The sequence below is a fragment of the Tenrec ecaudatus genome, chromosome 6 (assembly GCF_050624435.1).
Source record: "Tenrec ecaudatus isolate mTenEca1 chromosome 6, mTenEca1.hap1, whole genome shotgun sequence".
NCBI classification, from domain to species: Eukaryota; Metazoa; Chordata; class Mammalia; order Afrosoricida; family Tenrecidae; genus Tenrec; species Tenrec ecaudatus.
Window position 1 is genome coordinate 131,994,429 of NC_134535.1, and position 16,163 is coordinate 132,010,591.

Sequence of the window (16,163 nt, forward strand, 5' to 3'; positions counted from 1 at the left end):
ATTGCTGGGCTGAATTTTCATTTTATTCATTTACCAGTGTATCTCTTTACTGGTGCATTTAAACCATTTACCTTAAGTGTGATTATCAATAGGCATGCGTTTACTACTGTCATTCCCTTGTACATTTCTGTTGCTGTTTTATGTGGAATTGATGGTGTCATTTAATTTTCTATACTGAGTTTGTACGTTTCTCTTGGGTTGTGTAGTGGTAATAGGTTTGTCCTATTTCACTTTCTTACCCCAACCCCCCAACATTTTATTGGCATATAATTCACATATCATACAATTCAATTGTTCAATCACATCAAGAAGAGGTGTACATCATCACCACAATCAGTTTTAGAACATCTTAAGTCTAGTAATCATTGTTATTGCCTTCCTACTTCCCCCCAACATCCCCTGCCAGGCTCCCAAGGAACCATTAATCCAACTCTTGTCTCTCTAGATTTACCTATCCTGGATTTCATAGAGAGAAGAACATTTAAAAACAAATAACAATAACAAAGAAAAGCAGATAAATACCTCAATAGATAAGAAAGCAGAAAATATTAAATACTATAACAAATTTAAAGGGCATCGTAAGGATAATTAAGTGAAAGGGTACTAAATTTTAGCCTAACTAGATCTGCAATAAGCCACTTTCCAATGCATTCTGCATGTTATCCTTGGTCCATGGTCAGGGGATTAATCCATTTATATTTCCCCTTTGAAGTTGAAGCAGCTTTAAAATGGGTTTACAGCAGCAGTTCTCAAACTGTGGGTCGCGACCCCTTTGGGGGTTTGAACGACCCTTACACAGGAGCCGCCTGATTCATAATAGTAGCAATATTACAGTTATGAAGTAGCAATGAAAATAATTTTATGGGCATGATATAGAAAAATTTCTGGGAAGATGGGACGGAGTGACACATACAGTGGGACTCCGCAGAATCCACCCCAGGAGAGTTGCTTAGAGGGAAAATAAACAATGATGGAACACAGGAGGAGCATAATAAAGATAAAGAGGCACAGACCCATGGGATTTTGAGGGGCTGGGGCTTTTGGATTTACCTCAGTGGAAGCTGGCTGAGCCTTGACCTTGGCCCCCCTACTGTCTCTGCTGGATCCGGGACCATTTGGAGCCCAAAGGGGGGCTCGGTCTCAACACCGCCATAGTTTGCTCTCCCCCCCTCCCCCCCACACCTGCCTCAGAGCCGGCTGCCTCGGGGCAGGGACTAAACCCTTGCAGCTCCACAGGCCAGGAGTGGGACTTAGCTACATAGTTGCTTTTGTTTCCCTCTCTTCCCTATATTCCTGCACAGTCTAATGGTCTTATTTTCCCCTCCTCCTCTTTGTCTCTTTCCTGTTCTCTCACACTCCACTGCTGACCTCCAGATTACTCCCCTTAGCCCAGGGCATTTATGGCTGCACCACACTCAGCTAGGTGAGTTCCACCCTATGTAGCTAACCTGAGGCTAGGAAAGTACTGCTTTCCATCCAGGGGATACTCTGCCCAACTTCTCATGGGGAATTCCTACCTGTGTACCTGAGGGCATAAGGCAGCTCAGCCAACACCATCAACAGTCCAAGCTGTTGCAGGAACCTCTGCCCAACCTCCGCAACACCAAACCAGGCAACCCACCAGCCTTCTGGGGCATTCCTCTGATAGGGAAGCCACAGGAGGATAAAGTGGTAGATTAATCCCATAGTAAAATTAGCTGTAGGCAGTTAGAAAAAGCATTCCTACAAGTCTCCCAGAGAGAGCCAGTGCTCTTTGACTCCCTGGAAAATGGCACCTGGCTCCTCTAAAACAACGCAACACAAACAGCCATCAGCCCCAACAACCTCAATGAAAAAACAGGAGAAACAAAAGGCAATGGCAGAAGATGTCCCAAACATAACAACATACATAGAAGAAGCAGACATTGAGCTGCCACAGAAATTTCCAGAATGTTGCTTGTAGACATACAGGATATGAGGGAAACAATACAGGAAAATGATGAAATTATAGAGAAGATAAAGGCCATACACTAAAGGGAAACACAGGAGGTTAGGGAGGAGATATCAAAAACCAGTAACAGACACACAGGCCTTGAAAATTGACTGGAGGAATCAGAACTGCATCAGTGACTTGGAGGACAGTCAAGCAGACTTTAACAAACGTGAATAAAAATCTAATAAGATCATCAAAGGAGCTGAAGAAAACCTAAGAGCTATGTATGATGCTATGAAGAGGAACAACATTAGAATTATCGGCGTACGGGAGGAAGACACAACAAAGAAGTAATCTGCAACAATAGTGAGAGAATTCTTGGAGGAAAACTTCCCCAGCTTAATGAATGAAAATCAGGCAACCATTCAGAAGGCTGAAAGAACACCAACTAGACTGAATTCCCAAGAAGAAGTCACCAAGGCACATAATATTAAACTATCTAACTTTGAGGAAAAGGAGAAAATCGTGAGAGCAGCTAGGGAAAAACAAGCAATCACATATAAAGTTTCCCAAATAAGAATATGCTCAGACCTATCAGCAGAAACTATGAAGAAGAGGAGAGAGTGGAGTAACATATTCCAAACATTGAAGGAAAACAACACAAACTCAAGAATACTCTACCCTGTCAAATTATCGATCAATATATATGGAGAAGTAAGAATCTTCCCAGACAAGGAAAAACTCAAGAATATGTTAGAAGAAACCCAGCCCTACAAAAGATCCTTGCCGGCCCAGTATGGGCAGAAGAACAACACTCACCAAGCATAAATAAGAGACTGCCACATAGAACAACCTCACTCAGAGGGAACAAAGACAAAACAGACCCCAAGATAGCATTGGCTTAAGGATGGAAAGAAGTCAAGAATCACACACACACACACACACACACAAAACACACTAATGACAAAGGAAAGTAGGAAAACTCGCAACACAAAACGTATAAGATGACATCACAGAGTCCATATATGGAGATAATAACCCTGAATATCAAAGGCCTGAATTCAGGCATTAAAAGACTGAGATTAGCAGTCTGGCTTAGAAAACACAACCTATCAATCTGCTGCCTACAGGAGACACATCAAGGCTACAGACAAAAATACGCTAAGAACCAAAGGCTGGAGAAAGTCATACCAAGCAAACAGCAATACAAAAAAAGCAGGGGTTGCAATCCTAATTTTGAATAAAATAGACCTCAAAGTGAAAACCATAAAAAGAGATAAGGAGGGACACTACATAACACTCATGGGAATGGTAGACAAAGAACCACTAAGCATAGTAAACATATATTTCCCGAATGAGAGACCCGCTGAATACGTCAACCAAACACTCCAAAAGATTAAAAAAGAAATCACAGCCTCAACAATTATAGTGGTGACTTCAACACACCACTCTCTGAGAAAGATAGATCACAGGGAAAGAAACCCAACAAGGAGGCTAGAGATCTAAACACCACAATTAGACAATTTGACCTGATAGATAATTATAGAGCTTTTTATACAAATACCAAAAAATTCATATTTTTTCAAGCCCACATAGCACATATTCGAAGATAGACCACATGCTGGGGCATAAGGTGAATCTACATAAATTTAAGCACATTGGAATCACACAGACTTTTCTCTCTGACCACTGTGCCATAAGGCTGGAAATCAACAAAATGAAGACAAAGACAAGAGCAAACAAGTGAAAGATGGATAATTCTCTATTGCAAAAGGAGTCCATACTGAAGCAGATCAGAGATGAAATTAATAAATTTCTAGAAACCAACGAGAATGAGCACATGACATACCAAAACTTATGGGACACAGCAAATGCAGTCATCAGAGGAAGTTTCATAGCAATACATGCACACCTGAGAAAGGAAGAGAGACTCATGATTGATATGCTGCCAAAAAATTTGCAACAACTAGAGCAGAGTCAGCAGGACAATCCTACTAATAGCAAAAGAAAAAAAATTATAAAAATCAGGGCTGAGATTCAGGAGAGGGAAAATAAGAAAACCATGGTTCCCCGTGGTTCCCCAAAAATAATACTGCTAAAAGTTGGTTCTTTTGAAGGATAAACAGAATCGATAGACCACTGGCAAACCTAACCAAAGAAAGGAGGGAACAAATTTCAATAGCAAGAATAAGGGATGAAAGAGGGGACATTACAACAGACTGTAATGAAATCAAAAGGATAGTTACACAGTACTACGAAGAATTGTACTCCAATGAATTCAACAATTTGGAAGACATGGATAAATTCTTGGAAAAACAATCCCTCCCTAGACTATCCTCATTGGACGTCAAGAATCTCAACAGACCCATAGCAATAGAAGAAATAGACAAAGTTATCAAGGGATTACCAACAAAAAAAAATCCCCTGGACCAGATGGCTTCACTGGAGAATTCTACCAAGTATTTAGGGAAGAACTAACAACAAACCTACACAAACTCTTCCAGAACATAAAAAAAGATGGCAAACTTCTTCTATGAAGCTAGTATAACTCTGATACCCAAACCAGGCAAGGATTCCACAAGAATAAAAAACTACAGACCAACATCCCTAATGAACATCGATGGAAAAATCCTTAACAAAATACTAACCAACAGAATACAAAAGTATATACAACAAATAATTCACCATGACCAAGTGGGATTCATACCAGGGATGCAGAGATGGTTCAACATATGAAAGACCATTAGTATTATTCGTCACATTTACATGAAAATTATAACAACCACATGATAATATCAATAGATGCAGAAAAAGCATTCAACAACATCTAACACCAATTCCTGTTTAAGACACTTGAGAAGATAGAAATGGAAGGGAAGTTCCTCAGGACAATACAAGCTATATAGGAAAAACCAACAGCCAACGTGGTAATCAATGGAGAAAAGACTAACCCAATCCCACTGAAAAAGGGGACCAGACAAGGATGCCCCTTGTCCCCACTCTTATTTAATATCATGCTGGAGGTTTTAGCTAACAACAGAAGGAAAAGAAGAGATATCAAAGGTATTTGTCTGGGGAAGGAAAGGTGAAACTATCGTTATTTGCAGATGACATGATTTTATATATGGAAGATCCCAAAAGCCCCACAAGTGTAGTACTGGAAGTGATAGAGGAATATGGCAGAGTGGCAGGATACAAGATTCACAGACAGAAGTCTATTGGACTGCTGCTATACACATCGGACAAGACCATGGAAGAGGGGATCAAAAGGGAAGTATCCTTCACCATAGCGAAGCACAAATTGAAACATCTAGGGATATACCTGATTAAAAATACAAAGGATTTGTATGAGGAAAACTACAGAACGCTATTACAAGAAACCAAGAGTGACCTCAACAAATGGAAGAATATCCCATGCTTGTGGAATGGAAGATTCAAGATTAAAGGTGTCAGTTCTGTGCAAGACACTATATAAGTTTAATGCAATCCCGATACAATTACCCTCACCTTTCTTCAAAGAAATGGAAAAACTGATTACCAACTTCATATGGAGAGGGAAGAAACCCAGAATTAACAGAGAACCCCTCAAGAAGAAGAACACACGGGGAGGGCTTGCTTTAGGTACATACTATACAGCCACAGTTGTCAAAACCGCATGGTATTGGTACAATGACAGATACTCAGACCAGTGGAAAAGAACTGAAAACCCAGAAATAAAATCATCAGCATACAAACAACTGATCTTTTATAAGGGCCCCAAAATATCAAATTGGAAGCAGATGCTCTCTTTAACAAGTGGTGCTGGAAAAAATGGATATCAACATGCAGAAAAATGAAGCAAGACTCTTATCTCACTCCATAATAATAAACTCAAGGTGGATAAACTCAAGAATAAACTCAAGGTGGATCACAGACCTTGAAGTTAAACCCTAAACTATCAGGGCCATCAATGAGGGAATTGGGACCAACTTGAGAACTTTGGCACAGGGAATACACAGGCTATCAGAAACAGGGAAGGACACACACACAGAGGAGGCACAAATTGACAGATGGGATATACTGAAGATAAAACACCTGGGTACATCGAAAGAATTCACCAAGAAAGTAATAGGAGAGTCCATGGACTGGGAAAACATCTTTAGCAATGACACATCAGACAAAGGCCTTATTACTAAAATCTACAATACTCTGCTAGCTTTCAAAAAGAAAAAAACTAATTGTCCACTTGAGAGGTAGGCAAAGGACCTGAACAGAAGTTTCACAGGGGCAGAAATCCGAATGGCCAATAAACATTTGAGAAAATGTTCCCGATCTTTAGCCATAAGAGAAATGCAAATTAAAACAATGAGGTACCACCTAACACCCTCAAAGATAGCCCAATTAAAAAACCAGAAAGCAACAAGTGTTGGAGGGGCTGTGGGGAGACAGGAACTCTCATCCACTGCTGGTGGGCCTGTAAGTATGTACAAGTAGGTACCACTATGGAAATCGATCTGGCGATATCTAAAACAGATGGAAATTGAGTTACCATATGACCCAGCAATCCCCCTACTGGGCATTTACCCAGAAGAGGCAAGAAACAAACCAAGGCCAGACATCTGCGCTCCAATGTTCATTGCGGCACAGTTCACAACTGCAAGGAGCTGGAAGCAATGATTGGATTAAAAAACTGGTACATATATACAATGAAGTACTATGCATTGCTAAAAAGCAGTGATGAATGTATGACGCACATTGCGGCATGGGAAGAACTGGAGGAAATCATGCTAAGCGAAGTAAGTCAGGCACAAAAGGACAAGTACAACATGAGTCCGCTGAGGTAAGTGTTTAAAAATAAATGCAAAAGGGACATAGGGAAAAAGCTACTGTATACAAACATTCTTGGGGTGAGGACCGTGTAGCATGGCAGGGACCAGATCAAAGGCAGGGATGCACATGGTAGACAACTGGGGAGGACGTGGGGAAAGGGAAAACAAATGTTGAAAATAAAGAAGAAATGGGTAGCGGGCACACGGGGTGCTAACCCACCCAAGGGGAGGGTATTGTTTATATCTCCACAGGGAAAGAGGGACCAGACTTCAACCCAGTGTCCCAAGGTGTGAATGCAACATTCTGGCGTGGAGTAGGGAACCAGTGGAGAGGTCTGGGGGCTGGCCCCAGTACCAAATACTAAGTGGACACCTGCCCATTCCCCCAGAAGAATTTATTTCAAAGGACAGCATTGAATCTGCAGCTCTGGGAGAGGGACATACCTGATGGGAGCATACAGGAGTAGATGAAGGAGTAGTAGGAGAGATTGGAGCACATCCTGGCCCACCAGACCCTGAGGATGATGACCCCAGTTAGAACAGTCAGTCCATAGAGAGGACCACATGGCCAGCCCCACTATGAGACATGACACCCCTCACTGACCCATGACCCGGCGGTGACAGCACCAGAGACAATGTGGGAATTGTGCCCAACCTGATCCAGCCACACCGAGGCAAAGCACTGGGGGAGTGCAGCGGAACAGCAAAGGAATGGAGCGGCAAAGTCCCCAGGGAATGCTGAAGGTGGACTTTGGGGCCAGGGTGTGATGCCCCAACAGACTGGACTGGAAAACACTCCTAAAGACCAATAAACGATCCTTGAACTAACTACAAGCTTTTCTTACTTGTTGTGTTTGGTATTGTTCTTTGTCAGTGGCTTGTTGTTGTTGTTGTTTGTTGTATATTGTTGCTTGGTTTTGCTCTGTCTTGCTTTTGTGCATGTTATTATCTCCGCAGGTCTGTCTAAATAAGATAGGCTGGATGAACAATCTGGAGGAGAAAACAATGGGAGTGACAGTTCTGGGTGGACATGGGAGAGGGGGAAGTGGGGGGAAAGGAAGTGCTGCTAACAAACCCAGGGACAAGGGAACAACAAGTGATACAAATTGGTGGTGAGGTGGGTGTGGGAGACCTGGTAGGGCATGATCAAGGGTAATGTAACCAAGAGGAATTGCTGAAACCCAGGTGGGGACGGAGCATGAGAGTGGGACAGGAGGAAAGAGCTGGGAGGCAACGGGCATTTATAGAGGTCTAGATAAAGACATGTACATATGCAAATATATTTAAATATGAGGATGGGGAACTAGATCTATGTGCCTATATTTATAGGTTTAGTATTAAGGTAGTAGAAGGACATTGGGCCTCCACTCAAGTACTCCCTCAATGCAAGAATGCTTTCTTCTATTAAATTGGCATTCTATGATGCTCACCTTCCCAACACAACCACTGAAGACAAAGCAAGTGGTGAAGAAAGTTGATGGTGGCGCGCAGGTCCGGCTGGAAGAGGCGCAAGTTCCGGCCAGCCTGCAAGATGGCTGCACCCAGCGGCCGCTTCCAGACTGGCGAGCAGCGGGGCGAGTGGGAGCAGAGCTGGGAGGCTGGGGTGCCCAAGCGGCCCCGACTCGAGGCGGGAAGCAGGAGCTGAGGCTGTTGGCTCATCGTGGTGCTGGAAGGGGCCAGTCTGGAGACCGTCAAGGCAGGCAGGAGTATGAACTACTCAACTGTGACAAGCGCAAGGCTATGCTCCTGAAGAACGGTCGGGACCCTGGAGAAGTGAGGCCGGACATAGCCCACCAGAGTTTACTCATGCTGATGGACAGCCCCCTGAACCGAGCTGGCTTGCTACAGGTTTACATCCACACCCAGAAGAATGTGCTGATTGAAGTGAATCCCCAGACCCGAATCCCCAGAACCTTCGACCGTTTCTGTGGCCTCATGGTTCAGCTTTTACATAAACTCAGCGTGCAAGCAGCTGACGGTCCCCGGAAGCTGCTGAAGGTAATTAAGAATCCCGTGTCAGATCACTTCCCAGTTGGATGTATGAAAATTGGCACCTCTTTTTCCAGTCCAGTCGTTAGCGATGTGCGAGAGTTGGTGCCCAGCAGTGACCCCATTGTCTTTGTTGTGGGGGCCTTTGCGCATGGCCAGGTTGACGTGGACTACACAGAGAAGACAGTGTCCATCAGAAACTACCCGCTTTCTGCCGCCCTCACCTGTGCGAAACTGACCACAGCCTTTGAACAAGTGTGGGCGTTGTCTGACGGCAGCCTCTTGGCTCCACAGCACAGACTGTTGACATCCCTTGATTCTTGCTGAGCTGCCTGCTGAGAGATGACCTTCCTTCATCGACCCTGGAGACTGGAAGCCAGGGCTGTACATGGGGCGTTAGTTTATCCTATAAACACAATTTTTATGTAAAAAGAAAGCTGATGGTGCGCAGCTATCAAAAGATATAGCATCTGAGGTCTTAAAGGCTTGAAGAAAAACAAGCGGCCATGTAGCTCAGAAGCAACAAAGCCCACATGGAAGAAGCATACCAGCCTGTGTGATCATGAGGTGCCAAAGTGATCAGTTATCAGGCATAAAAGAACAAAAAATCATATCACTGGGTGCACACCTCCATGATATGATCGCTGAGGACAAATGGGTGCATAAGCAAACGTGGCGAAGAAAGCTGATGGTGCCCGGCTATTAAAGGTATAGCATCTGGGGTCTTAAAGGCTTGAAGGCAAACAAGCACCATCTAGCACAGAAGCAACAAAGCCCACATGAAAAAAGCACACCAGCCTGTGCAATCACGGTGTCGACGGGATCCAGATATAAGGCATCATCAGAACAAAAAAATCTTACCATAGTGAATGAAGGGGGAAGTGCAGAGTGGAGACCCAAAGCCCATTTTTCAGCCACTGGAGATCTCCTTGCAGAGGGGTCTAGGGGAGGAGACGAGCCAGTCAAGGTGCAATGTATCACCAATGAAAAATACAACTTTCCTCTAGTTCCTAAATGCTTCCTTCTCACCCCCCACCCCCACTATCATGATCCGAATTTTACCTTGCAAGTCTGACTAGACCAGAGGATGTACATTGGTACAGATAGGAACTGGAAACACAGGGAATCCATGACGGATGATCACTTCAGGACCAGGAGTGTGAGTGGCGATACTTGGAGGGTAGAGGGAGAGTGGGTTGGAAAGAGGAAACCGATTACAAGGATCTACATGTGACCTCCTCCCTGGGGGACGGACAGCAGAAAAGTGGGTGAAGGGAGACGTCATACAGGGCAAGATATGACAAAATAATAATTTATAAATTATCAAGGGCTCATGAGGGAGGGTGGAGTGGGGAGAGGGGAAAATGAGGACCTGATGCCAAGGGCTTAAATGGAGAGCAAATGTTTTGAGAATAATGAGGGCAATGAACATACAGATGTGCTTTACACAATTGATGTATGGATGGATTGTGATGAGTTGTATGAGACCTAATAAAATGATTAAAACAAAAAGAAAATAATTTTATAGTTGGGGGGTTCATAACCATTGAGTAACTGTATTAAAGGGTTGTAGCACTAGGAAGGTTGAGAATCATTGCCTTAAGGAGTTTTCAGCCTTAAATCTGATGGGTACAGTACAATTGAGTTTGAGGTAAAACCCAGTTCACTTAATGGGGTTTTCACACTGGGAAATTGGGTCCTTCTAGTGTGGCCTATGAATGTTGTGCACCTCAAAAGAATAGTCTAAACTTTCCACTTTTTATGCTGTTATGTTTGTGGACTTGTGTGGGTGTGACATTTCTTTCATTGTTGTTGATTTGGTGTTTACAGAGTCTTTATGTTTTCCTTTATTTTGATGAATAAATTTGTTGACTTTGTGGGTACCTTGAAATCTACCTTGGTGGCTGTGGTTGTTACATAATCTGATGTCAATTTGGGACATGAGATGATTAAGAGTGAAAGGGTGGAGTCTAGGCTGTCAATCAGATTATAGCCAAGATGATCTCTGTGTGGGCATGGCCTTCTCCTGAGGATTCTGGGAATTCCAGTATTGCCCTCCTTGGAGCCAGGAGACATACTCTCTCTCTGCTCATTTCCTGAGACTCTTTTAAATTTTTTCCCCCTCAAATTGGTGTCAAGATATTTGTCCTCTATTTTGTTGTCTTCTATTGATTCATTTCTGTTCTTGTGTCATTCCATTGAGTTATTTCTAAAATTAGATTGTTAATGTTTTAGGTTTCTAGTTGCTGCCTTTGTATGGTTTCCAATGGTCTATTTTATCATTTTGTTCTTGTATTGTTTTTCTGAATTCTTCCATTGTTTCAATTGTCTGTTTTCCTTGATCACTTTTTTTCATCTCTTGGAGAAACTGCAGGTCCCTGGCACAAGTGGCTCAGTGCTGGGCCAGCACTGCCAGACCATGGGCCCTCAGCTCAAGGAGTGAGGTGGTGCTCAGTCCTGTTGGACCTTGATTGCATGAGGGGGAGGGATTATGATGTACTTCATGCCTAAGGGCCTTTGGTACAGTGGAATGGAGGTAAGGGAGGTGTACTTAACTTTCAAGGGAGATAAGGGCATTCCTACCTGACTCTGGACGTGGGTGCAGTCACTCCTGTTTGGATGCACCAGGGACTTTGGCCAGCAACACTGCTTGCTTTGTCTCAATATGGCTGCACTGTGCACATTTGATTGGCAGGATTCCGGTAGTGCCAAATACTCCATGTTTTCTTTACTCATCTCTTTTAAACTTAGCATTCAGTTTGATTCCTCAGCCTTGCCTTTGATTTCCAGGGCTCTAAAATTGTCATCTATATTCACTTGTCATATATATCTACAAAAATCAAGTGTATTGTGGCAATTACATAATCTCCCATCAATTTGAGCAAAAAGGTGGAGTCTAGCCTGTCAATCATGTCACACCTTGACGACCTCATTTGGAGACACCATGGAGATAAATAGGCCAGACCCACCCTCTCTGCCTTCCTTTTCCTGCTGTTGAGACACTTAGAGAGCTGGAGGAGACGCATGGAGAGCCGCACCAACACTGAGATGCTTCCACTGCCACTGGATCCACAGGACCTTCTACCCAGTGGCTTGTGAGCTACCTGTATTCAGCATCATTGCAAGTCCTGCGTGAGTCTAAAGAGGAATTTATGGACTAGTATCAGACACATGGGATAATATCAGAGTTATGGACTTATCTGGACCTGGCTGGGATGTTTTCTCAATATAAAATTGTTCTTTTCTATAAAGCTCTTTCTTATACATATGAATGTCACTGTTTCCCTAGTCAACCCAGACTAACACTTTTTTTGTGTGTCTCTGTTGTAAGAGGGACATTATGAGACTACACTGCCATCTTAGACTGACTACTGTTTTCCCCTTACTGAATGTAATGTTCTTACATGAATTTTTATTAAAAGTATGAGTAGTTTTCAAAAAGAAATGGGTTCGATGAATGAAATTTGGTGATTTCCATTTTTTCTAAGCAGCAGCAGCAAAGATTAGTTACATTGAATTTAGGGGATTGGCCAAAGGGCAGTTATAATTACCCCAAATTTCATGTTACAAAATTTTAGTTTAAGCGAAAACCTAGTAATGCTGCTTTTATCATAAACTTTAGAAAAAGGCACTTTTTTTGCTTTTTCCATCTAACTATAATAGGAAAATATCCTAAAAGTCAAACCAAACCAGTGCCATCAAGTTGATTTTGACTAGAATGATCCTACAGGGCAGGTGGAACTGCCCCTGTAAGTTTCCAAGATGGCATTTCTTCACGGGAGTAGAAAGCCTCCTCTTTCTCCCACAGGGATGCTGGTGATTTCCAACTGCTGACCTGGTGATTAGCAGCCCAGTGTGTAAACTATTGCTGTTAGATGCCATCGAGTCAGTTCTGAGTCATAGCAACCCTGTGTATGAACAGAATGAAATACTGCCTGGTCCCGCGTCATCCTCACAATTGTTCATATGCTTGAGCCTATCAATGCAAACACTGTATCAATCCATCTTGTCGACAGTTTTCCCCTTCTCTGCTCTACTACTTTACCAAGCATCATGTCCTTCTCCAGGGACTGGTATCTCCTGACAGCATGTCCAAAGCACTTGAGACAAAGTCTCGCCATACTTACCTCTAAGGAGCACTCTGGTTGTGCGTCTTCCAAGAAAAGTATAGATACAGCAAATTTTCAAAGAAGCTAGCTTCTTTTCTCAGGCACATCAGTCTTAATCTGATATAGCACAGATGACAATCAGTGTGACAAATGGTTAAGGTGGCTGCCCATGATCGCCACTCTGGCATTCACACGATTGTGTAACTCTGCCCTTTTGAGTATGAGCCGGACCTGTGACTTGCTTCCAGTCAATACAGTATAGGCAACATGATAAAAGGTTATATTACAATTGTAAAGTCCATCTTGCTAGGAAACCCTCTCCTCTACTGTTGGCTTTGAGGAAGTCATGACCATGTTGGGAAAGTTCATAGTCCAAGGAACGGATGATGTTGGCTTCTGGTTCAAGGCCCTTAGACTGACTACTCATGAGAAATGAAATGCTACCAATCACATGAGCTTGGAAACAGATTCTTAACTCAGCTGGACCTCAGGAGATGAGCGTATAGGCTTGAGCTAGACCTTGTTCACAGTCTTGTAGAACCCTGAAATGAAGGCCCAGCTGCTGAATGTACAGCTATGCAGAACTGTGTTCATATATTAAAGGTTTGAAATAAATGTAAGCACGTGTGCATAGAAATACAAGGGATATATCCAATTTAGAAAGTGGAATAATTGTACTATAAGAAACTTAAGAAATATAGTCAACAGAGGAATAATCTTAAAAAGCATTGCATTCCTGATACCAATTAATAAAAAAGGGAACAAAAATGTAATATAAAGAAGAAAACTACAGTATTAAGCAAAATCATAGGTATTTTTATTATTGAGTAATGGGGAATGGCATTCTAGGCATGCCAGGAAGACTAGGAATTATATAAAGACAGGCTACATTTACATCATAAAATTGAACAATTTCGATGAAGAAAAAAATTATAAATAAGTTTAAAATATTTAATAAGTTGGTCAAAATTTGCAACACGACAACGAAATACTGTGCTCAATATACATAGGTCTTAAAAATCATTAAGGTTTCATATAATACAAAACTCTATAGCTATTAAAAATAATATAAATCTATATTTATTGTCATGTACAAATATTCTCAATATGAAGGGAGAGAAGCAAGGTACAAAGTCATACATAGTGCTCTTGCTTATGTAAAACTGTACATATTCATATATATGCATACATATGCACAAAAGGCTGAAAGTAAATTCAATGAAGTCTTAACAGTGGTCATTGTTTAGGGTGATTTTTTCATTTCTTCTTTTAGAAAAATAAATGTGCATATGCTATTTTTTTAAATAAGAAATATAACTTCCCCAAAATGTTTTGGAAATATTAGTTTATGTATAAAGTTGTATTATCTGGCAGAGAAGTCACTTAGGTAGCAAAACAACTCATGAAGAAACACCAATGTGAAGAGATACTTAAAATTTATTTTAAGGATCAGATCAATGCCAGTATGTTGCTGTGCTGTCTGGGAGTAGAAAGAATGCTCCTGAGATTCCTTCCCACCCTGCTAAGCTATGAGCTAGAGGATTGAGCGGGCTAGAAAGGGTTTAAAATAATGGGGGACAGGATGGGGAGCAATTCTGAACGTGACACTGAAACAAGGGAAACGGAATGGCCTGTAAGTTTTGTTTTGAAAGTTAGTCGCCACATTGGTGGCCGTGCAATCATTGGCCAGGGGAAGGCACAAATGTAAGCTGTCTTTCCCTATGGACACGTTCTTAAAGGTCATCAACATCCCTTATGTTGGATTTAGGGCTGCATTTCTCAATGCTGGCGATATAAGAAAATCACCTGGGAGCTTTACCAGAAATATTAATGCTTGGTTCTAAAAAAGACAAATCTCTAGAGCCAGAAGGAGATAGTGGCTGTGTGGGCTTGTGGGTGAACATGGGACGTGACTGTGAATGGGCAGGGCATTACTTTGGGGGATGATAGGTAAGTTCCAAAATTAGATTGTGGTGATGGGTGTACAATTCTTTAAACTTACTAAAAACTAGTGAGGCATTCATTCACACAGGTAAATTTAATATGTAAATTACACCTTGAAAAGCTGTTTTAAAAAATACGGATGCTGGGCTCCATTCCAAGATCCTCTAATTGAATTGATCTGCCGCAGGGGAGTAGCTGTGAGGGTTGGTTTTCTTTCTTTTTTTGGAGGGTGGGTGGGTGTTGTTTTTAAAGGGCTCCAGGTGATTCCAATCTACCACCAGTGTTGAGAACCACCTGTTCAGAATGATCTGAAACCACTTTACAGAAGCATATTACCAAGGACAGATCTTTTCACTGAAAGGCAGTGTAACAACTTTTGAGCACCTTTGATTTCATCGACACACCTCCAACTGCACAAACGGAACTCTAAACATGGAATGCAAGCCTGTCTTTTTGGGAGCTGCTGTACGGAGACATCATTCTTCCTTTCAGAATTGGAGCTGGGAAGCTGAAAGGATATTCTGAAAATATGTTTAAGGCTACAGAGTATTCTACAGTTTGTTGCGATGAATTAAATGAAGAAGGTAAAGAATGTCAAATTGGAAGTTTGAGGCTAAACTGCAGGCAGGTGGAGAGATTACGGCTATCCTCAAATATTGAAAGGGGATAGAGGGAGAAATGAACTAGCTTTTCATATCCTCAAAAGAACTAGGAGGGATAAATGAGGACGGCAGAGATGGATTTTAATTTGTAAAGACCTTAACAATAATCGTGTTTTCGCCACTGCACTGCTCTACCCAAAAGATATAAAGGCAACAATTAATACTATGGCCAGGCAATTCCAGCAAGTCGATTCCAACTCATGGCGAGCCTAGAGGCCACAATAGAACTGTGCCTTAGGGTTTCCAAGACTGCCTATCATTACAGGAGCACACAGCCTCATCTTTTTCCGAGGAATGAGTGTTGGGTTAATCACCCATCTTCTGTTAGCAACGTAGTGTCTGACCCAAAAGCTCTAGGGCTCTGTGCAGGCCCTCACACATTAACAGGTTTCAGAGTCACCTGAAGGACTTATGAAAATCCAGGTTGTTGGTCCCACCCCCCAAATTTCTACAGCAGTGTTTCTGGGGTATGACCACAGTCTGCCTCAGAAGTCCCCAGGTAATGCCAATGTTGCTAGTGCCAGGCTCAGACTTTGAGAACCACTGTACCGTCTAAATGCTCGCAGTGTGTCACAAAAGGACATCTAAATCAGATTAGGAAAAAAATTAACCGAAAAGCCTTCTCAAGCATTTTGAGGATCTGAAATTTTAAGGATGAGGTAATAAGGGGAAAGAATGAGGGTGTGGCAGTCCAGACACAGAGCGATAGAGACACAATGGTTAGGCAAGGCGTGACAAC

At 42.3% G+C, this 16,163-nt stretch overlaps 1 pseudogene; it reads left to right on the top strand.

The window, feature by feature from the left end:
* The first annotated feature begins 8,251 nt into the window (after positions 1 to 8,251).
* LOC142451252 (ribosomal RNA small subunit methyltransferase NEP1 pseudogene) lies at positions 8,252 to 9,145 on the top strand (annotated as a pseudogene).
* Positions 9,146 to 16,163: the final 7,018 nt, after the last annotated feature.